Source organism: Camelina sativa, chromosome 16 (genome assembly GCF_030686135.1).
Source record: "Camelina sativa cultivar CO46 ecotype springtype chromosome 16, ASM3068613v1".
Taxonomy (NCBI): domain Eukaryota; kingdom Viridiplantae; phylum Streptophyta; class Magnoliopsida; order Brassicales; family Brassicaceae; genus Camelina; species Camelina sativa.
Genome location: NC_141895.1, coordinates 19,498,568 through 19,522,967, shown reverse-complemented (window position 1 = coordinate 19,522,967; position 24,400 = coordinate 19,498,568). Strand labels below are relative to the sequence as shown.

General features: G+C 38.8%; 1 long non-coding RNA gene and 3 pseudogenes across 2 annotated transcripts; 2 read left to right on the top strand and 2 right to left on the bottom strand.

Moving 5' to 3' along the window:
• Positions 1-5,391: 5,391 nt before the first annotated feature.
• LOC147925733 (uncharacterized) lies at positions 5,392-7,002 on the top strand (annotated as a pseudogene).
• A 7,472-nt stretch (positions 7,003-14,474) lies between these two features.
• LOC147925732 (uncharacterized) lies at positions 14,475-15,317 on the bottom strand (annotated as a pseudogene).
• A 563-nt stretch (positions 15,318-15,880) lies between these two features.
• On the top strand, positions 15,881-19,556 carry LOC109129516 (putative disease resistance protein RPP1; annotated as a pseudogene).
• A 67-nt stretch (positions 19,557-19,623) lies between these two features.
• On the bottom strand, positions 19,624-21,083 carry LOC104750797 (uncharacterized). Of its 2 annotated transcripts, XR_761709.3 has the most exons (3): positions 20,949-21,083; positions 20,622-20,772; positions 19,624-19,943 (listed from the first exon to the last, which is right to left on the bottom strand). It is a non-coding gene; the product is annotated as an uncharacterized LOC104750797 (long non-coding RNA). The 2 variants fall into 2 exon arrangements; XR_002035825.2 differs by lacking the exon at positions 19,624-19,943 and having other exon boundaries at positions 20,404-20,772.
• Between the last annotated feature and the right edge of the window lie 3,317 nt (positions 21,084-24,400).

Here is a 24,400-nt window from a genome sequence, read left to right as displayed (position 1 = left end):
ATTATCGAAAGAAGCCACGTCAGCAGGAGTTATCGAAAGAGAAGAGTGACGTGGCAAGTGTGGATGAGTTGACTAAAGAAGGAAGCAAAGACTTGGGTTGACTCAGAGACTTTTCTGTTACGATCGTCTTCAACCTTTTTAATAGAGTCGTTAGAGTTCATTTGTTTGGCATGTTGAATCTGTATGAGAATTCCTTTAGCGATGTGCTTAGGATCCCAAGTGATGTGCTTGGATAGTGATCTATGTTGATCGCTGTTTACAGATCTCAGCTACTCTTTCAATTCTTAGTTCCGATATCGAGTTCACTCTCTCTGTAACTCTTTATCTTTCATTCAATTCAGTAAAGGAGTATTCAGTATTCGTTTGGTGTTCGGATAGATCTAGAATCTATCACATTTGCACCACGTACTTTAGCCACTGAAGTATTACTGCCATTGCCAAGATGCTGAGGGCCAACGATATCAATAAGGCATCCAGCCCCTGTCCAATTATCCCACCAAAAAAAAGTAGCTTCACCGTTCTTTATCTCAGTCTGCATAAGAGATGCACCTAACGGCCGCAACTTTAGGAGTTTTCTCCAAATCCAGGAGCCAAGGGTACCTTTTCGAAGACTCCAGAAGGAAACATTTGAGAAAAGATAACGACGAGACATAGCCGTTCCTACAGATGTTGGGGCCGGAGGCAGTGTTGAATTTTTTTTTTTATAATTCATATAAAACAAAAAAATTTCTAAAATAACAATTAATATCACACAAAGGAGGAAAATCAACAAAAATAATATTAAAATTTTGAAACATCATGTTTTATCCCTTCTTTGGTACAAAAATTGGTAACATTACTATATTAATCTAAGAATATGAATATATTAGTTATCACAATTTGTAATTGTAATGTTTGATTTTTTGGTTTAATCAGTTTTTAAGTTAAAAGATCATATATATACTATTAACTATGTTACCCAAGATTAAAAATACAATGTTGTTTCAATATAAAAGGTGAGCCTCTAGTAATTACAATAAATTAAAAGTATATTAATCCTTTATAATTTTCCCAAAAATTTTGGTCGTAGGCGAGAGTTTCCTTTGCCTGACATAGGCACGGCTCTACAACAAGACCAAGCCACCCAAAGAGACACCGAACAGGTGAATAGTCGCCAAATTAGGGTAAGTGCAAAAAGAAGAATCACGCAGCCGTCGAATACCCAAGCCACCCTCAGCCTTTGGCTTGTACACATTGTCCCAAGCCACCTTGGATTTAGTGTGATCAGAAGGAGAGCCCGACCACAAAAACGCATTGCACTTGCTCTCAATGGCCTCAAAACATCCTTTTGGGAGTCTAAAAACAGAGCACCAAAAATTATTAGTTCTAAATTACATACTATCTCTAATTAAATGGTAAGTAATTATGTTACGGTTTACCAAAAGTTTTCTTTTTTCTCTCTGACACGGTTTCCAATGGTGAACCGCTGGTTCCCTGATGGTCGTGCTTTAGCCATGAGTCCGACGCCGCTCACCGCTGGTGATAGTCCCCTCCCCTCTCCCCTCCTCCCCCCTGACCCCCCTGACCCTGGTGCATCGTATTCTCTTGCCCTTTTTCCCCCGTTATCCTCCAATGTAGCCAAACCATTACAAACTGCCAAATCTACTCGGCCTGTTGTGGCTGGTCCTACTGTGGTGTCTGCACTGAATACATCAACTACCGATGTGGAGATGCACACGGTTGGTACTTCGCTTTTATCCAAAGTCTACCCCCTGGTGAAAAGGTAACTGTAACTGAGTGTATTGTTACAGAAAACCTTAGATCTGAATGTACTGTTACAGAAAAGGTAACTCTAACTGAGAAATTTATTGTGCTTGCTCCTAAGTCAACTTCACCGCTCCATACCAATAGAGCTTCAACCCCTCCAGTCTCTCAAACTCCATCTTGTCAAACCCTTCCTAATCCACCTTCTCAGATCTCCTCAGAGCCAACTCAACCACCCCAACCTAACCACACCTCTGCTAAATCTAGATCCCGTCTCCCAAAAACTAAAGGTATGGAAGTCCCCATAGTTGTTACCAGCTCTTCTTTGAACCAAGGAGGTACTGAAACTCCCTTAAAACCTAAAACTCGTACCCTGGCTGAAAAATTAAGGAAATCTACTGATAAATCCCTAAAAAAGATTGCTCCTGTCTCATATACGGAAGCTGGTAACCCACCACGCACATACCTGATTCGGTTTTCCAAAGAGGAGCTGAGATGCATAAGGATTTCATCATCTGCTTCTTTAATGGTAGGCCACCTCTGTATCACCAAATACAGAGTGTTATGAATCATATGTGGGGTAAAGGTACCATGTTAGAAATACATGTTAATCACCTGTCACAGACTGCACTTGTCCGGATCCCCAATGAGTACATTCGCCAAAAGGTACTTGAAAAATGTATATGATACATTGGTGACTCCATGCTCCATACGGCCCTGTGGTCCCCCATTGCTCTAATGCTTCGCCTGCTCTTGACTCCATTCCCATCTGGATCCACATGCGTGATATACCACTAGATCTGCGTACTAACGAAGGCATAAGCATTATTGCAGGGTTAGTTGGAGGTCCTAAGGAAACCGACGACTTCAATCTTAATCTAGTCAGCCTACAATTATCTCATGCTAAAGTAGTTGTTAATCTTACCAAAAAGATGCCTGCTATAGTGGAGTTTACAAGGGATAATGGACAAGTGGTTGAAGTTGGAGTTGAATATCCCTAGCTCCCTCCCACTTGCTCTCATTGTAAGGAACTTGGACATGTAGCTCGCAACTGCCTCTTGCTACCTCATGTTCAGGATACTCCAGTCAACGCCACTGCATCCTCCAAAGGCAAGAAAGTGGTGGAAAAACCTGCTATAGCTATCCTAAAGGGCTCAATAGCTACCCCAAAGATCACTCCTTTGTCAGCAGCAAGTAAGATTCCCTCATCCTCTCCCGCCAAAAAGTCTTCACTCCCTGCTCCACACCCTATTCAATCCTCAAACCCTTTATCTGTTTTATCCGCTGAACCTACTATTTTGGACATGAATCAACCCTCCCCTTTTACTTTGCAGTCTATCCCTCCCTCTCTCCCACTCACTATCCCAACTGCACCCATAACTCCCCCTCTACAAAAAGTAAATACCCCATCTACCACCCAACCGTGTCCCACCTCATCTAGCCTACCCCATCTTAATAAATGCACACTCACCCCCTGGATAGTTGGCCTCCCTGCTTCTTATACCCCTCAAGGAGTGCCCTATCCCCACTCACCCCCACCAGATTTTAACAAAACCCCTAATCTTAAAAGATCTAGGTCCCACCCCTCTCTTCATAGTCCACCTTCTGCTTCTGATCCTCCATCTAATCCCCAGCCAAGTTTGCCCCCACACCCTGCCCAAACTTCTTTTTTGGTCCCACCGATTACTACAGATGAGCTCCACACTGTCGGTACGCTCCATGCACAGGGAGAAGCCCAAGCTCATTAATTATGATTACAAAATTTTTTTTTTGGAATATTCGAGGATTAAATGACCCGGATAAGCATCAACCTTTTGGTGATTGGCTTAGAAGCCACCAGCCCCTTTTTGGAGCAATTTTGGAAACACATATGAAAGAGTTAAATTTGAACCGGATTATGGCAAAAGTTTGTCCTGGATGGAACTTTACCTCAAACCACTTGTCTGATGAGGATGGTCGAATTGTCATCATTTGGAAAAAATCTTGCGGCTCTCCGAGTACTGCATCAACCAAAACAGAGTCTTACATGTGAAGTGATTATTGGAGGTAACATACAGTTTGTCTTCATAGCAATCTATGCTAGTAACAACAGAGAGGAAAGAACTGACCTGTGGATAAAATTATTGCAACTGCAACAGTCCTTTGAACTAGATTCGTGTCCCTGGTTAATAGGAGGAGATTTTAATAAGATCATCCACCCTATGGAGCACTCTGCACCTACAGTTAACTGTTTGACGACTCCAATGTGTGAACTACGGGACTGCCTTAACCAGATGGACTTGTTTGACTTGCGTTTTCAAGGACCTCTGTTTATCTGGACTAATAACCAACCTGCAGGACCAATTGCCAAAAAACTTGATCCTATTAATTCCCACTGATTAGGACTTTTTCCGGATAGTATTACCACCTTCCTCTCCCCCTCCCTTCTGACCATTCCCCAAGCCTTGTTGACCTAACCTACCAATTTCCAAAAGCTGGTACAGACCTTTTAAGTTCTTCAACTATCTCACCAAGCACCCGAACTTTCTCCAGTTGGTTGATGAAGCTTGGACTCAGGCCGGAAGCGTTACTTCCACGCTCACTGATTTATGCTGGAAGCAAAAGACCATCAAGAATGAACTTAAACACATAAACAGAGAGAACTATTCACAAATACAACAGAGAGTAAGTGAGGCTAACCGTTTGTTATTAGATGTGCAGGCTCAAGCTCTCCAAACCCCGTCTCCTACAACATTCCAACAAGAACAAGATCTTCATGTTAAATGGACCTTCCTGAGGGACTTAGAGGAGAGCTACTTTAAGCAGAAGTCAAGGATAAACTGGTTAAAGGAAGGGGATCTGAATACCTCCTACTTTCATAAGATATGTCAATCGAGAGCAAGTTTTAATACCATTAGATCCTTTATCCTTGAATCTGGTGAGCTACTTACGGATCCAGTTGCTATGGGTGATCATGCTGTTGCCCACTTCAAGTCTATTTTGGCTTCGGATACACCTTCATCTCCAGTCCTATGGTCCTCGTAATCTTGGTTTCAGGAAACAAACACCTTTAGTTGCTCTTCAGCGCAAGTCCACTCTTTGAGAAGCATTCCTATGGCCTCGGAGATAACCAAGGTTCTGATGAAGTTGAATCCTAACAAAGCCACTGATCCTGATGGTCTGACATCAGGTTTCTATAAAGCTACTTGGGGAATTTTGGGAACTGAACTTATAGACGCAGTAAGCCACTTCTTCCAGTCGTCTTTCATGCCCTCGTTTGTGAATGCTACCATCCTCACTCTGGTCCCTAAGCTCCCTAGGGCTTCAAAGATTGCGGACTATAGGAAGATTTCTTGTTTAAACACTATATATAAGTTGGTCTCCAAGTTGTTAGTCTCCCGGTTCAAACCGCTACTGCCTCTGTTTATTGTCCCAAATCAAACGGCGTTTGTAAAGGATCGCTTGCTTCTGGAGAATACCATCTTAGCATCTGAAATAGTTAATGGATACCATAAATCAGGGGGACCTAAAAGAATAGTTCTCAAGGTGGATATAGCCAAAGCTTTTAATACCTTGTCCTGGGACTTCTTGTTTAACTGCTTGAGAGGATTGGAGATCCCTGACCAATATATCCGATGGCTGCAAGCCTGTGTCTGTACACCCAACTTCATGGTTGGTTACAACGGACTTGTTCATGGCTATTTCAAAGGTAAGAGGGGACTTCGCCAAAGTGATCCCCTATCCCATTACCTATTTGTAATAGCGATGAACAACTTGTCATTAATGCTTAATAAGGCGGCAAAAGAAGGAAAATTCAAGTATCACCATAAATGTGACAAAGCAAAGCTCACTTACCTGTGTTTTGCTGATGATCTGCTTATACTCATGGATGACTCTCTTTCTTCTATCCAGAGTGTGCTACAAGTACTAAGCGAGTTTGAGCAGAGATCAGGTCTTGCAATTAGTCTTGAGAAATCATCCTTCTTTGCAGGAGGACTTAGTGAGGATGAAATAGAACTGATCAAGGTCACTACTGTACTATCGCATGGGCACCTCCCAGTTTGCTATCTAGGTGTTCCCCTCTGCACAAAAAAGTTAACAATGCAGGACTGTGAGCCACTACTGCAACAAGTTAAAGGAAAACTGAGCAACTGGTCCTCTAAATACTTATCTTTTGTAGGACGTCTCTTGCTGATTAACACAATCATCGCTGGGATCTCAAACTTCTGGTGCTCCACCTTTGTTCTCCCAAAACAGTGTGTGGCAAAGATCAAATCACTTTGTAGTGCATATCTGTGGAAAGGAAGTTTGGAATGTTAGTATTCTGCTAGGGTTTCTTGGGAAACAGTTACAAAGAGGATGGATCAAGGAGGATTGGGTTTAAAAGACATTACCATTTGGAATAGAGCGTGTACTCTGCGGCTTATTTGGCTCCTTTTCTTCAGGTCGGGATATGTCTAGGTAGCTTGGTTCAAATTTCATTTTCTCTGAGGCTGCTTAAATAACTTCTGGATAATGAAGCAACGACCAAGCTACTCTTGGCTCGGGAATAAACTGGTGAAGATAAGGGATGATGCCTACAAATGGATCAAATTAAAGATTGGGAATGGGCTAACATGTCGGTTTTGGACGGATAACTGGACGCCCTTTGGAAAGCTCACTGATTTCATGTCATCAACAGGGAACTCGAGGTTGGGGATCCCCTTGACCACCAAACTGAGTCAAGTTTACCGTGGGGGCCAATGGAACTTCCCAAATGCCAGAACAGAAGAACATGTAGCACTCTCAATTCACTTAACCACTACTACCCTAACGGAAGAGGATGATTACTATGAGTGGGAACCTGAGGGTAAGGTCCTTACCTGCTACTCTACGGGCATGATTTACCGACTACTACGAGGAGATTCCCCAATGGTGCCTTGGAGGAAAGTTGTATGGACCTGCGGGGGTATCCCTGAACATAATTTCTTGACCTGGCTCTTCACTCTCAATCGATGCCCAACTCGGGACCGAATCCTCAGCTGGGGGCTCCAAACAAACCCAAACTGCCTCTTATGCAATGCGAATCCTGAAAGCCGTGACCATCTATTTTTTAATTGCCCTTTCAGCTGGTCGAGCAGGTCACTCACGGCTCAGAGATGCGGCATACATGCTTTCAACTCCTGGGATACCACGGTTGGCTACATCCTGTACTACTTTTGTTTTAGTACATCATCTATGTCAATAGATGCATCTTCAATCTCCCCCTTTTTATCATTATGCTCCTTCAAGCATCCATGATCTATAATTTGCAGCAATACTAAACTTCTCAAACTTATCAGAAAGTCTGATTGACAAGCATTCAAAGTTTAACACGAAACTGAAACATCCCAAAAACCAAGGTCTAAAAACAAAAGAAGTTCAACATTTAAAACAAACTGAAGAACAAACTATCTTGATGCTCCCCCGCAAACTGAGACATACTCCCCCATAAACTGATTCTTCTCCCCCTGCTTGAAGAGTATACATGTTAAAAACCAATCAGAGCATCTTTGACATGGGATGATTCTGGGTCAATCGATGTACCACTCTGGATAGAGTCTGTAGTACTCGAGCTGTATCAATTAGAGATCCATAAACAACCTCAGGATCATTCTGATCGATCAATGTCATACGAATGCTTCCAAGCTCAACATTAAGATAATTCTGACCAGGATTTGCAGCAGGAGGTGGTGCAGATGATATTGGTGGAACATAAAAACTAGGACACTCAGGGAACTTAGTAGCATAGGCCTTACCAGTGCGAGCATCTTTTCGATATGCTACAGGTTTGACAAACACTTCAGACTCAGTTGTCTCTATCTTCTTCTGATGCATAAGAACCTTAAAAATAGTCCTAGGAAACACTAACCACCAAGAATCATTCTTCTTAACAGTAGACAACTCAAACACCTGATCATAAACCATTCTTCCAAAGTCGAAGCGAATTCCTTTGAAAATTTTGTACACAAGCCTAGCTCGCTGTTCAGACACATGATTCCTATGAGACGATGGTATCCAGTTATAACCCGAGATGCTGAATAAAGCTCCAAACGCAGCTGGTAAATCTTTTGGATTCATATCTGCCCATGAAATATTATCTTCTCCACTCAGAGTTTCAGCAATTTTACCAAGACTAAGTAATTCAGCATCTGCATCAGATTGTTTTTCTGCTTCAGGCAAAGGTGATTGGCGAAATGCTCTGTTAATAGCAGCTGGAGAAAAATCATAAGAATACCCACGAACACTCACTACAACTCCACATGTTGGCGCTTTGACTGGCAAACTAGCATAAAACTCAGCGATTACTTCTTTAACATAGTAAGGCAAATTTTCAACACAATCTGGTATACCCATTCTCTTAATCAAATCTAGAAAGCCCCATTCATCCTTACACTTAAGATCCACAGAACGTTCCTCCGTAATTCCACGAGAAATGAAATTATTGTACCTTGATGAAGCTGCTGTATTAACCTTTGATTTAGATCTTGTACTCGGTTCCCCTGTTTTCTTGTTTTGCTTGGTGAAACATGCCTAGACTTCTTGGAGATTATTCTTTTCTTAGCCATCCGATCAATCTGCTCTTGAACCGTAACTTCAATTGGATCGACTCCATCATCTGAATTCTCTAAAATCGGTTCCTTTCTTTTTCGAGAATCACAAACTCGAGTAGTCGAAATCCCACAAGGCTGCTCATTAACTCGACTTCCTCCGATTCATTCAGGTCAACATCACATGCTGTCCCAAACGACTCATTTTCGTCCGAAATTGTGTCTCTCGAAGATGAATCCTCCGAATACGGAACCAAACCCGGTGCATGCCCCAACTCCTCGATTTCTTCATCAATTAGATGTGGTTGATTTTTATCACCATCGGACCGATTCTCACACTTTCTTCTTCCGGAGATCAACCCACTTCGTGTTGCTCGAACCATTGCAATTCACACTCTCTTCTCTTCGACAAGCAAAAATTTAGGGTTTTTTTTATAGTTGCCTCTTCCTCTTCTTTGATAGCTACAAGACCTCTGATTATAAACCAATCAACCCTTTATTAAATAGAAACAAAACAGCCCAAGCCCATAACTATACGATCCAAGCACAAAAACACCCAACTGGTCAACTGTCAAAACAATTACTTCAATCAATCTTGAACCAGTTATTGTACCACAAAGGTACAATCAAATTCTGCACACTCCAATCCGATTTCTCAGCATCACAAATCTTTGATAATCTAGTGCTTTAGTGAACAAATCAGCCAATTGCATCTCTGTAGACATATGATCAATCAGAACCTCTTTGTTCTCAACAAGTTCTCTAATAAAATGATGCCTCACATCAATATGCTTTGTCCTTGAATGTTGTACAAGATTCTTTGACAAATCGATGGCACTTTGGTTGTCACATAAAACTTGAAGGATTCCTGAATTCATGCCATAATCTGCACACATTTGCTTCATCCAAAGTAATTGAGTGCAGCAACTTCCCATAGCAATATATTATGACTCAGCTGTAGATAATGATGCAGAATTCTGTTTCTTACTTAACCAAGAAATCAAGTTATTTCCCAAAAAGAAACAACCACCACTTGTACTCTTTCGATCATCCAGACTCCCAGCATAATCTGCATCACAATATCCTACTAAACTCGAATTTGACCCTTTTGACATCCAAAGACCGAGATCAAGTGTTCCCTTGACATACTTGATAATTCTTTTCACAGCTTCTAGATGAGATTGCTTGGGTTTTGCTTGATATCTTGCACAAACTCCTACATTGTAGCATAAATCAGGTCTGCTTGCTGTCAAATACAACAAACTTCCAATCATACCTCTATACAAGGTAACATCAACATATTGCCCTTTCTCATCCTTTGTTAATTTCTTTGTCGTACTCATTGGAATGACCGCTTCTTTGCACTTATCTAGCTTAAACTTTGTTAGTAGCTTCCTTGCATAGGTACTTTGTGACACAAATATCCCCTCATCTGTTTGAGTGATCTGCAAACCCATAAAGTACTTCGATTCTCCAACAAGACTCATTTCAAACTCTTGAGACATATTCTCCACAAACTTATTCACCAAGTCTTGTGATGTGCTTCCAAAGATGATATCATCCACATAAATTTGTACAACCATGATGTTTTGCTCTCTGGTTAATACAAACAAAGTTTTGTCTACATTTCCTCGTTCATAACCTTGCTGTAATAAAAAGTTAGTCAACCTTTCATACCATGCCCTTTAGACTATACACATAATCTGGATTCCTTGGATCTTCAAATCCCTTAGGTTGTTCCACATATACTTCTTCCTGTAGAATTCCATTTAGAAAAGCACTCTTAACATCCATCTGAAACACCTTGAAATTCATGATACATGCCATTCCTAGAAAAAATCTTATTGATTCAAGTCTTGCTACTGGAGAAAATGTCTCCTTAAAATCAATTCCTTCAATCTGATTGATACTAGGAATTTTGTGTGTCCTAGTAGGTTCAATTAACCTTATGTAGTTGTAGTACTTAAGGTGTCAATCCAAATGGGATGTTGCTAACAATAAAGATGCAATCAAGAAATCACAACTTAAGCCAATTCAAAGAGAGTGTTTGTCTAACAGTCCTAGAATGATGACAATTCAAAACGGAAATGAGTCACAGAACTAGGAACGAGAATGCATGACAAGAAGCGAAAATGAATAAAAACATAAACGAGTCTAAGCATGAACTAAAAAGCAAGAAACGAAACAGTCTCAGGAATGTAATAAAAATCAGGAAGAAAGAGGTCCTAAGGGTGGGAATAATTGATGTCGATGGAGTATCCTAGTCTATAGAGTATTTAACATGCCACAAGCAAACCATCCCTAAACAATGAACATCACTTCTTAGCTAATCCAATCTCTTGACAGAAGCTACTCAAACTAAACCACTTCCAAACCTAGCTCTCGCTAGAGAAACATGATCAAGCATGGCATGAAAAACAAGTTTATTCACGTCAACAAACATCCTAGACAACTAATCTCTTAGGCTAGGAACGTAAGTCTCTGGCACTAGTTGGTCAGACATTTCATCAAACACCTTTTGGGTGTGGAAATGTCTCGAACCTAGTTCCAATTGATCAGAGAGAAACTAGTAGTTCTAACTCTAGTCCAGAAGGGAATCATACAAATCAAGCTTACACACCCTACATCCTAAAATCCTCCACCTAATCTATCCCATCCTCAAGAACTACCGCACTACTCAGATCCGAAAATCATAGTCAAGGATGCAAACCCAGAAAACATTGAAACAAGCATTATAAGGTAGATAAAAATAAGATGAACAACTTTTTAGAAGGAATCAAATGCAAAATCTGAATAAATCTCAAAGATATCAGAATACAAGTCTCATAACGTATTGGTGGCTAGGTTCAAAAACCTTCTGGGAACGAAAACGAGATAAAAGATAAGATGTCCAAAACAAGACTTAACAAAATGTATGTATAGTAGTCCAACATGGAAAGCCCTAAAACTTAAAACGACAAGGTAAAGCGTCGGTTCGGTAATCTCCTGAAGCGCGTGAAACCAAACGTCTTTCTTCCCGACATGTGCGATCGAGTCTGTGTGCATCGAATGGAATGCAATGTCATCATGGCTTGGACGGAAGGTTGAGGAGCATGGCTCGGACGGACGCTGGGGAGCGTGGCGGGGGAGCATGGCTCGATCAAACAAGCTGGAATGCGTGGCTGAGGAGCATGGCTCGAGCGTGGTGTATACGCATCCACTAAAACGATGATAACTCTTGAACCACACCTCCGATTGACTTGAAATAAACGGCGTTGGAAAGATAACTCAATTCCCTACGACTTTCATGAAGACGTCAAAAGCTAAATCCCACTCGAGTGGGACGGGTCGAACGGATGGCTCGGAAGACAATGGCTCGTACGACAATGGCTCGGACGACTCCTAAATACCTGAAATACTCCAAAATGCACAATGTATGCAAGGATGATGCAAGAACTACCTAGACGTGCAAAGTGTATAGAAAGGACTAGAAAACGATGCAAACCAATGAGTTATCCTAGCTAAATGCATGATAAAAACAGGCTAAAGAGAGACAAAATATAGACATATCACTGTGTATATCCTTGAGCCACCAATCTTGCCTTGTTTCAAAATATAGACATATCACTGTGTATATCACATTTACATTGTTAGGTCGTGGAACTAACTCTCATACCTCGTTTCGCTCAAATTGCTCTAACTCCTCTTCCATTGCTATAATCCATGAATTATCATCAAGAGCTTCAAGATGATTCTTTGGTTCAAAAAATGAAACAAAACACTCAAAGTGAACTTTTTTCCAGCTTGCAAAGTTGCTCTCCATTTTCTTAAAATCAATCTTAACACCTCTGGTTTTCATACTTTCTCTGAGATCCCCTATAACATCTGATGCAGAGTGATTTTTATGAACTTGCAGCGAAGGTTCTTGGCTTTTGATCAACTTTTCTTCAGATTTGATGTCAGCTTCCACTTCTTCTGGTCTACTTGTACCCAAATCTTCTGAATCACTGTCAGATTCATCTCTAGTCCATTGATTAAAAGACAGATCATCAAAGACCACATTAACTGATTCTACTATGGTGCTCAACCTTTTGTTGTAAATTCTGAAAGTTGTACTACTTTCTGAAGAACCAAGAAATATTCCTTCATCACTCTTAGAATCAAATTTCCCGAGATAATCCTTGTCATTCAGGATGTAACACTTGCATCCAAATACATGAAAATACCTCAGATTTGGACTTTTGCCTTTCCACAACTCATATGGCGTCTTGGTTGAGTTTTTCCTCACGTATACTCGATTTATGATGTAATACGCTGTAATTAATGCTTCAGTCCAGAATTTTTGTGAAACTCGATTTCCATGAATCATTGCTCGAGCCATTTCTTGCAAAGTTCTATTCTTCCTCTCAACCACTCCGTTTTGCTGAGGCGTCCTAGGAGCAGAAAACTGATGTGATATGCCATGATTCTCACAAAACATTTTCATTGCTTCGTTTTGAAATTCACCACCATGGTCACTGCGTATTCTTTTAATTCCTCCTTTCTCATTTATGAGTTGCAAAGCCCAGATCCTAAAACTCTCCATAGTATTTGATTTCACACGAATGAAGCGAACCCATGTGTATCTTGAATAATTATCAACTAGAACAAAAGCGTATTTCTTCCCAGTTTAGCACTCTGTTTGCATAGGCCCCATTAAATCAATGTGAACTAAGTCCAGAACATCTTTTGATTGCACATCAGGAACTTTCTTGTGTTGGATCTTCACTTGCTTTTCCTGATTACATGGTCCACACACCATACGATCAACTCCTTTGATATGAGGGACCCCTCGTACTATCTCATTACTGACCAAAGTTGTCAGATTTCTGACATTCTTATGTTCAAGCCTTTGATGCCACAAATTGAGATCATCTCTTGCTGAAAAACACACATCTGAATTGCCATTCCACATGTAACAGTTGTTTCCAGATCGTTTTCCTCTTAGCACAACATCATTCTCTTTGTTAGTAGCTTTGCAGTCAACTTTAGTAAATGATATTGCCAATCCTTCATCACACAATTGACTCACACTTATTAAATTTGCTTTCAAGCCTTGAACTAGGTATACATTCATTAGCTTAGGCAATGTAGTATCATCGGTTCTTCCTTTTCCTTGAATATCTCCATGACCTCCATCACCAAATGTAACTTTACCACCTCTGATTTTTCTGAAATCTTGTAAATAATTTTGTGTGCCGGTCATATGACGAGAACAACCACTGTCGAAATACCAAGGACTGTCATTATATGGTTCTTCTGTAATCAATGCCATATTGCATCTGAAGTTTATACCTGAAGTAAACTTCGTGACTCCCCTTGATACACTCTGATATAGATCTAACTTTCTTATCCAAATTTGTTTACAAAATCCATTCAAGAGGAACTTGCCTTGACGCTTGAGTCTTTGAACCTTTTCCCAGTATTTGTAACAGAAAGCTTTTATGTGTCCATGTCTCCCACAGTAAAAACATTGTATTTGTTACCGCAGTATTTAGTCGACCTGAAACAAACTTGGTTCATCCTGTATTACCAGCTGTTCGACTGTCAAATCCTAAGCCTCTATGAGTCTGTTCTGTTCTTCCATAGCTTAGAATCTCATCTAGTTGCTTATTTCCTACAAACATGTGAATCTTCTTATGTTGGGATCAAGTTCTGTTTGCAACTTTGCAGATTTTCCTTTTTCTGCATTAAATTGTTTTGTAGTTCTTCACACCTTTTAGACAAATTGAGTTTTTCTTTAATCAGTAACACACTTTCTTGGCTAAGCTTCCTTTCAGACTCTAATTCATCTTGTAGACAGTTAACCAAACTTGCAAGGCGATCCTTTTCTTTTATTAATTCTTGATTCTCTTTTCCAATTCTAATAAGTGCAGTTCGCACCTCATTATAGCTGTCTATTAATTCTTCTTCAGGTTCACCTTCTGAGTCTGAAACCTCCTCCCCATCTACGAACTCTGTAATACCCAGATATGCCACAAAATTCAGAATTTCTTCTTCACTGTCTTCCTCAGTATCCTCATCCATACTTAACAGAGATTTCTCCTTTCGACTTACGCATTCTTCCTGGGTATGTCCTAAGCCTTTGCACATAGAACATTTGCTTTCTCTCCTCTTGAATGTAGGACATTCACGAATAAAGTGGCCAAAACCTTTACATTCATGTCATTGCATCTCTGCCTTTTTTGTGAATTTGCTCTCTTCGCCAGTCTGCTTGTACGAAGTGAACCTTTTCTGACCTTGACCTTGTTCTACTCTTTTGAGTACACGATCGAATCTGCGAACCAACATACTGACGGGATCATCATCTTCTATCTTGTCCTTTGTTTCACAGACCGTTAAAGCAACACCTTTAGTATTTTTAACTCCTCTCAATTCCAACTCATGAGCTTGTAGCATTCCTACTACTTCTGAAAAGGTCAAATCTTCAATTTTGTTTGATACACACAGCGCAGTTTTGTAAGCCATGAACTTTGTGGGTAGGCATCAAAGAAACTTTTTAACCAATTTATGATCATTATATGTTTTCCCAAGGGTTACAGCTTCCTGAGCCAAGGTACTGATTTTAGAACTAAAATCAGAAATTGATTCATGTTCTTCCATTCTCAGATTTTCAAAGTGAGACGTCAACATGTCTTTTCTGGAGCTTTGAACTTTCGATGTACCCTCATACTGGATTTGAAGAATATCCCATGCTTCTTTTGCTGTCTCACATCCTTGAATTAATTCAAATTGCTTCCTTCCTACGCTGCAGTGAATAGCTGTGAGAGCCCGTGAGTTGTATTTTGACTTCTTCAGTTCATCTTCAGTCCAATCTTCCTCTGGCTTAGCTTTCTTCGAACCTTTTTCATCCTTGATTGTTGGTTCTTCCCACTTCTCAAGAACTGTCTTCCAGGCAAGTCGATCTATTCCACCAATAATCGATTTCATCCTTGATTTCCAAAATCCATAGTTTCCATCGTCAAGAATGACCTTGTTGTTGTTGAGAAGATCACCGTAGCTCTCCATCTTTTCCACAAGATCTCACCCGTACTAAATCCTTACAAGTACTTGCTCTGATACCAATTGAAAACGCAAGAGCTATGTGATTTAGCTTTTAAGACAAAAGATCAAATCAACTTTCTCTTTTTATTAGAAAATAAGTTCTTACAAGGTTTTTCCTTAACTCTATTTTCTAATCTTATTCTCTCTAGCCTAGATTGAATCTTCAAACTATTCTTTCTTGAGTTTAAGATTCAAACGCTAAGATCTCTCAATTCATGAAGTGCTAATCGTTCTCAAGACTCAGCCTCCCCTATTTATACTAATTGGACTTAGCCACACAGTAGGCTAATTCCCAATTCTAATCAAACTAGGAATTGTTAATTTGCTTTTTACAATTTAGGTAATTAACAATTCTCATAAAACTTTCTTTTATCTTTATGTTAAGAAAGTCCTTAGTCTTCTAAATCTTTCTTGTCGCTTCTCGAATTTTCTCTTGAACACTAAATAGATTTCCTTCTTCTTTAACTTGACCCTTCTGATCCACATCCTGTACTACTTTTGTTTTAGTACATCATCTATGTCAATAGATGCATCTTCAGAGACAAGCTTTTGAGGACATTGCTACAATTGCTGGTTACGAATCAAGAAACTGGTTCGTATACTTTTCTCTTAATCTTTCAACACATCAAACTAAATGTATTAATCTCTCTTTTCTTTTTTCTTGTAGGGAAAATGAAGCTGCCATGATTGAAGAAATTGTCACTGAAATTTCCAAAAGATTGATTAGTTACATCAAGTGATTTCGATGGTTTAATTGGGATGGGAGCTCATATGGAAAAAATGAAACATTTGCTCTGCCTAGAATCAGGAGATGAAAGGAGGACGGTTGGGATTTTGGGTCCTTCTGGAATTGGTAAGACCACCATTGCTAGAGTTCTACATAATCAAATCTCATATGGTTTTCAATTGAGTGTTTTCATGAAATTCAAACCAAGTTATGCAAGACCAATTTGTTCTGATGATCATGATGTGAAGTTGCAATTAGAGCAGCAATTTGTATCTCAATTATTTAACTAAAAAGATATCAAGATTCATCATTTAGGAACTGCACAAAACTTTGTGATGGGAAAGAAAGTGCTTATTGTTCTTGATGGAGTGCATCAACTAGTGCAATTACTTGCCATGCCAAAAGTGATATGCCTCGGTCTTGGATCTCATATTATCATCACAACACAAGATCAAAAACTTTTGAAAGCAATTCAGATCGAACATATTTACAATGTGGAGTTTCCACCAGATGATGAGGCTCTTCAAATCTTCTGCATGCATGCTTTTTGTCAGGATTCCCCTCATGACGGTTTTGGTAAGCTTGCTAAGAAAGTTACAAGTCTTTATGGTAATCTCCCTTTGGGACTTAGGGTGATGGGTTCTTATTTTCGGGGAATGTCCAAGAAATATTGGAAAGGGGAACTACCAAGGTTAAGGATTCCCCTTGACGGAGATATAAGGAGCATTTTAAATTTTAGTTATGATGCCTTGGACGATGAAGACAAAGATTTATTTCTGCATATAGCCTGTTTTTTTTTAACGACAAAGGCGTTGATCATACCTATGAAGATACACTTCGTCACAAATTCTCGAACATGCAACGAGGGCTTCAAGTCTTATTTCAGAGATCTCTCATATCCCAGGAAAAAACTCAACCCATGCATAATCTACTAGTTCTATTGGGTAGAGAAATTGTTCGTAACCAATCTGTTTATGAGCCTGGGAAAGCAATAAGTTTTGAAGTTCGTGGAGAGATTTGTGAAGTACTCACTGAGCATACAGTAAGTTTTGTCATTTATCTTTTAGTTCTTTTACTCATATACAAAGTTATATTGACCATCTCTATGTCTCTTTCTCCAGGGTAGTGAACGTCTTATAGGTATAAATTTGGAAGTTCATGGGAACGTGGACGAACTGAATATAAGTGAGAGAGGTTTTGAAGAAAGGCCTAATCTTAAATTTTTGAGAGTCTACCATGAAAGATTGCACTTACCACAAGGTTTATGCTATCTACCTCCAAAACTTAGAGTTCTACATTGGGATTATTATCCGTTGAAATGTTTGCCTTCTAAGTTTAATCCCAAATTTCTTGTCAAGATAATATTGAAAGACAGCAAGCTCGAAAAACTATGGGAAAGAATTCAAGTAAGCATTTACCATTCTTTTATGAGTTTTATTTCAGTTTAATTTCTATGCGATTATTTTTGTACAAAACTCTTATTTTCAAAAAATGAGATATAAAGACATGACATTAGCCTTTATGTGCCTTCATTACTTAACTCGTTTTCACGTGTTGTCTTTTTCTTTTGGTCATTACAGCCCCTTGTTAACCTCGAGGTGATGGATTTAGGTTATTCAATGAATTTGAAGGAGCTTCCTTGTCTCTCAACCGCCACTAATCTCCTAGAAATTAATCTCTATCAATGCTCACGTTTGATAGAGCTTCCTTCCTCTATTGGGAACGCTACTAATATTCAGAGCTTAAATATAATAAATTGTTCGAATATAGTAGAACTTCCCTCGTCTATTGGAAATCTTATCAATCTCCAGGGTTTTTATCCCTACGGATGTTCTAGTTTAGTAGAGCTTCCCTCATCTATTGGAGATCTCATTAGTCTCAAGAAATTAGATCTCAGCGGATGCTCAAGCCTAGTGGAGCTTCCTTCATCTATTGGGAATCTCATTAATCTCCAGGAATTGGATATTTGTAGCTGCTCAAGCCTAGTGGAGTTTCCCTCATCTATTGGAAATCTCATTAATCTCCAAGAATTTTATTTCCACAGATGTTCAAACTTTAGTGGAGCTTCCTTCATCTATTGGAAATCTCATTAATCTACAAATATTATATCTAAGTAGATGCTCAAGCCTAGTGGAACTTCCTTCGTCTATTGGAAATCTCATTAATCTACAAAGATTGGATCTTAGTAAATGTTCAAGCCTATTAGAGCTTCCCTCATCTATTGGTAATCTCATTAGTCTCAAGAAATTGTATCTTGGTGAATGCTCAAGCTTAATGAAACTTCCCTCATCTATTGGAGAAATTATTAATCTCGAGAGACTATATCTCAATGGATGCTCAAGCCTTGTGGAGCTTCCCTTATCAATAGAAAATCTCATTAATATATGGGAATTTTGGCTCAATGAATGCTCAAGCCTAGTAAATCTTCCCTCATCTATTGGAAATATCATTAATCTTGAGTAATTGGATTTCCGTGGATGCTCAAGTCTGGTGGAGCTCCCCTCGTGTATTGGAAACCTTCGCATGTTGAGAGAGTTGAGCTTACATGAATGCTCAAAGGTAGAGGTTCTTCCATTCAACATCATCTTGGATTCTCTAGAAGAACTTGATGTCACTGGTTGCTCAAAATTGACAAGTTTTCCCGTGATTTCTACAAACATTAGAAAACTTATGCTTCGTGGAACTTTGATAAAAGAAGTTCCCTTGTCGATCAAGTCATGGTCTCAACTTCATGACTTGCGTATAACATATTGCAAAGACCTTGAAGAATACCCACATGCCTTGACATCATCACAGAACTCGAGTTAAATGAGACAAAAATAGAAGAATTTCCTGCATGGATGAGTGGAATCTCTCGTTTACGTCGACTTGTACTTAACAAATGCACGAAGCTGGTATCACTCCCGCAGCTTCCAGGTTCGTTATCAATTTTAGAGGCAGAATCATGTGAGTCACTGGAGAGACTTGCTTGCTCCTTTCCCAATCCCGAAGTTTGTCTCAGATTTATTGACTGCTGGAAAGTGAATGAAGAAGGGAGAGACATCATCATCCAGACATCGACAAGTAACTACGCAATCTTGCCAGGGAGAGAAGTTTCTGCGTTCTTCACTTACCGAACTACTACTGGAGGTTCTCTCGCAGTGAAGTTGAATCAGAGGAGTATTCCTACAACTTTGAGATTTAAGGTTTGCATCTTGCTAGTTAGAACGGCTAACAAAACTGATGATGAGGATTGCTGGTCGTCGGTAATGCTTTCCCTCGTAGACAATAAGAGTGGTTGCGAGTATAATTCAAGATGCCCAACTCTAAGTCCACTCTTAACTGAGCATTTGTACACATTCGAAGGTGAAGTAAGAAATGTGGAATCCATAGAGCTTGTTTTGAATTTCAAAATCAGAAGTTTCAAATGGAAGATTGGTGAATGCGGGATACGCCCTCTCTTGGAAGAGGACACTAATTTCGAAAGTTCTGTATAGATATAATGACGTGATTTTGTTGTCTTTGTCTATTTCCATATATAATGTATATATGTTTGTAACACAGTTTCTTTTTTTTTTTCTTTTTCTTTTTTTTTTCAAATTTGTAACAGTTGGTGCTCAAATCGGAATTATTAAACACTAGTGTTGAGCCCGTGCTATGCACGGGTACAGACAATTGTGATAGAATGAGAATCATCGAAGAATAGAAAAATAATACAAACGTTCATGGTTTTGCAAGAATTATACTTTACAGTAGATTCCATCTGTCTTGTTTTGTAGCTTGGTGTCTTTTTTCTTTGTTTCGCTTCTCTTCTTTATTCCTATATTTCACTTTGAATTTTCTTCATACTCTCATCATTCTATATTCACTAAACCATAGTATACCTGATGAGAATAAATATTAATCGTTTAATTAGTATAGTTAAGATTAAGAACAATAATACATCAAGATCCAAAGAAAAAACGTATAAAAATAATGTATAGAGCAAGTAAGTTATGTATCTATATATTTAAGAAAAAAAGAGAAGCAGAACCAAGAAAAAAGAACAGTATAAGCTACATAGAAGAAGAGTTAAGCGGAAAAATATAGAAAGACACCAAGCTACAACTTCGAATGTGCATGAGCGGAAAATGCAAATCACTATGCCAAACAAAAGAAATTTTGGGAATTTCACATCACCATATATATTGTGAAAAATGTAATAATTTTTGTATAATATAGATAGACTGGAATTGCAATAAGTAAATTTCACGCAACAACAAAGAGATATAAATAATCAATTGTTTCATAGAATCTGTAAGACGGTGTGGGGGAATTTAAAAAAGAACAAAAAAATCCCCGAAGTATTTAAGGATCCATATTTTAGTAGCAGTTATCATACAAACTGATAAGTGAAAGGAATTGTTGCAAAACATAATTACAAACTGTAAAGAAGAAGAGACAACATTAGACATGCATGGTTAATTGTCGAGCATATGGTGTGCATAGAAAGTGTGAGAAAGTAAACGAAGCAAAACGTAACAAATCTGAAAAGCGTAGCCAAAGATTTAACGATATCATACAGGCGTTTAGGTGGGCCAAAGTAAGTTTATGATTTAACGATATCCGTCAATTGAGAAGTTAACATCGCGCATCATTGATGAACCATCATCTTGGTGAACTCCCTCGCCGAAGAGTAAGCCTCACCTTTCATCGTTTTCAGTTTTCACCATCCTGACACAAACATTAGAGTGAAATTAATTGATTACTCGATAACGAAAGAAGACTAAACGGAAGGGACAGAAATGTTTCGTGCAGATAAAATCAGAGACCCACTCATTTTATTCATGCAGAGAGAGAGAGAGAGAAAATAAACCAGAGAGATTTGAGTGGGTATTTGATTTGCTTACCACCCATCTTCGTCCAACGTCAGAAAGAGGGATAAGGAAAGGAAGAGATTGAGAGCTTTTTGTATGAAATCAGCTTGTTGTTCCATAATTGAGGGAATTAATGCGAAGTGGAGATCGTGGGGGAAGAGGCGTATAAGTTTTAATCTTTTGTGTTTTTTTTTTCTCTGTCGCAAAAGTAAAATAAGTGTTTTTTTTTTTTTTAAATAAAATTTGTTAAGCAAAAATAGTGAAAGATGATAATTTGGGACTTAAGACAGGTGCTAGATGGAGAGAGCGGCAGTTAACTGAGAATTTACTTGTGACTTATAGAATAAGGATGTTTCTACTATGAAAAGTCAACCAAATCAAGTTTAACTCGGATTCCGTTTCATGGTTGACTAATACGAGCTTAATCCCCCCCCCCCCCCCCCCCCCCACTCCCATCAATTTAGTTTCTAAACACTTTTTAAAATTATGAAACAATTTTTTTCTTCTTAAAAAGAAACAGATCTTTTACCAAAATATCTGATATCATCAAAACATAATAATAATTAAGCATGTATATACTTTCAGATGTAACAAACTTTTCTTATCTTATAAAATGCTTCATTAAAATGTTAATCAGGAAAGATTACAACTTAAATAGTATCACCTAAACCAAGTCTCAATGGTAAACCAAGATAGTAAATAACCGACATTACATAACCGATATTACATATTCTGATACTCCCCCTCAAGATGGAGAGTACAAATGATGTAATCCCATCTTGGACAATAGATAAGTGAACTTCGGTTCAGGCAGTGGCTTAGTGAGCAGGTCAGCTAGCTGATGATGTGTGCCAATCTTGAGAGCTTTCATGAAATCCGAAGCAACTCGTTCACGTACCATATGACAGTCTCGTTCAATGTGTTTCGTCCGTTCATGAAAAACGGAGTTCTGTGCAATGTGCAAGGCAGCTTGATTGTCATAGTACATGACAATAGTGTCAACCAGCGGAACCTACAAATCATCAAGCAAAGAATTGATCCAAAGCAATTCATAAGTAGTATTTGCCATGCTTTGATATTCTGCTTCAGCTGAGCTGCGACTAACAACATCTGGTTTCTTTGACTTTTAGGAAATAAGAGAGTCACCAAGAAAAATACAGAAGCCAGAAATAGATCTGCTTGTCTCAGGACAGTTTCCCCAGTCAGCATCAGCAAAGGCACGAAGATTGAGAGTCGATTTAGCAGGATATAGTAGTCCTTGACCTGGATCATTCTTCAAGTAACCAAGTATGCATTGAGCTGCATCTAGATGAGGTTTTCTTGGAGCATGGACATACTGACTCAATTTGTTGACTACAAAACAAATATATGGTCGAGTAACTGTTAAGTACACCAATTTGCCAATCAACCTCCTGTAGTAAGATGGTTCAGAAAGCAGCTCTCTTGTGTCGTCGGTCAACTTCAGATTTAGTTCCATAGGTGTTTGAAAGGGTTTGCAGCCAAGGTAACCAAACTCTTCAAGTAACTCCAAAGCATACTTACGTTGAGAAATAGAAATGCCTTCTTGTGAGCGAGCAACTTCCAAACCCAAGAAATAACACATATGTCCTAAGTCTTTTAGCTTGAATTCCTGAGCAAGAAAGGATTTCACAGCCATAACTGATGAGTCTTTGTTGCTTACTAACAAGATATCATCCATGTAAACAAGAAGAGCAAGGAAACCATCAGAGGTTGATTTCACAAACAATGTAGGATTAAAAATCGACTGAGTGAAACCATTTTGTAGGAGAACACCAGAGAATTTGTGGAACCATTAACGAGAAGCCTGTTTTAAACCATACAGAGACTTGACAAGTCGACAAACTAGTCTCTCCAGCAAAGTCTCCCCCTTTCGTGGAGTATATCCCTTTGGCAAGGTCATATAGATTTCTTCCTCCAAATCACCATGGAGAAAGGCATTTGTGACATCCATTTGATTAATTCTCCAATTGTGAATGGCAGCTAAGGCCAAGACTATTCTGACAGTAGTGAGCTTAGCCACAGGACTAAAAGTATCAAGATAGTCAACACCTTCTTGTTGTGTATAGCCCTTGGCGACCAACCTTGCTTTGTAGCGTTCAATGGTGCCATCGGATTTATACTTGATTTTATATACCCATTTACAGCAAATGGCATGTTTGCCATCAGGTAAAGAACAAATCACCCAGGTTGATGTACTCACAAGAGCATCCAACTCCATGTTCATCGCATCAAGCCAATGTTGCAACAGCACTGCCTCTTTGAAAGTATTCGGTTCTTTTTCAGCAATAATGGCAAAGCAGAACAGACGATACTCATGAGAGAGTTTATCTTAGGACAAAGAAGCAGAGAGAGGATGAGCAGTACCATGAGAAGATGAAGAAGAAGGAAAAGAATGTTCTGTTGTGATATTAGAATAATGGTACTGTGAAAGATAACTAGGAGCACGTGTTTCTCTACGTGGCCTGAGAGTGTTTTCCATGTCATTCCGAGTTTGATCAAGAGTTGAGTTTGAAGTGTTTAGTGGAGTAGAGGATCGTGATGGTGTGTGGACTGGAACAGTGTTTGACTCAGTGACAGGATTAACTTCAGGCATATTATCAATGAAATCATCATATATGTATGAATGTGTTTGATTTTCAGGAAATGAATGCATCACATCATCAAAGAAAGTAAGACTTGGTGTAATTGTGTTATCAATAAAAGGAAAAATTGTTTCCTGAAAAACGACATTACGGGTGATAGAGAGCACATTTGATTCAAGGTCTAAGATTTTATATCCTTTAAAACCAGGTTCATAACCAATGAATGCACATGCTCTTACTCTTTCAGTAAACTTAGTCCTATCATGAGAATGTGTAGATGCATAACACAAACAACCAAACACTCGCAAAAAATAATGATCAGGAAGTTTCTTATGTAGGATTTCAAAGGGAGTTTTATTATGCAAAACAGGTGTTGGGATTCTATTGATCAATCAAGCAGCTGTGGAAACACATTCTGGCCAGTAAGCAAGAGGAATATTGGACTGAAAATAAAGAGATCTTGCAACATTTAAAAGATGTTGATGTTTTCTTTCAACAACAGAATTCTGTTGAGGAGTATATGCACATGAATGATAATGAAAGATACCAAGTTTTGAGAGTAATTCAGTAAATTGAAGTTCTCGGGCATTGTCAGACCAAATGCTTTTAACGTGAAGACCAAATTGAGTATTAACTAGTTTTAGAAAAGAATGAAAAATTTTCAAAACATCACTTTTAAGTTAAAGAAAATAAATCCAAGTAAACCGTGTGCAGTCATCAACAATGGTAGGAAAATAACGAAATCCTTTTGTAGATGTAACATGGAAAGGTCCCCAAATATCAATGTGAATTAAAGAAAAAGGTTCCTCAGAAATTTTATTATTATTTGAATCAAAAGACAATCGTTTTTGTTTTGACATATGACAAACTTTACAATGAAAA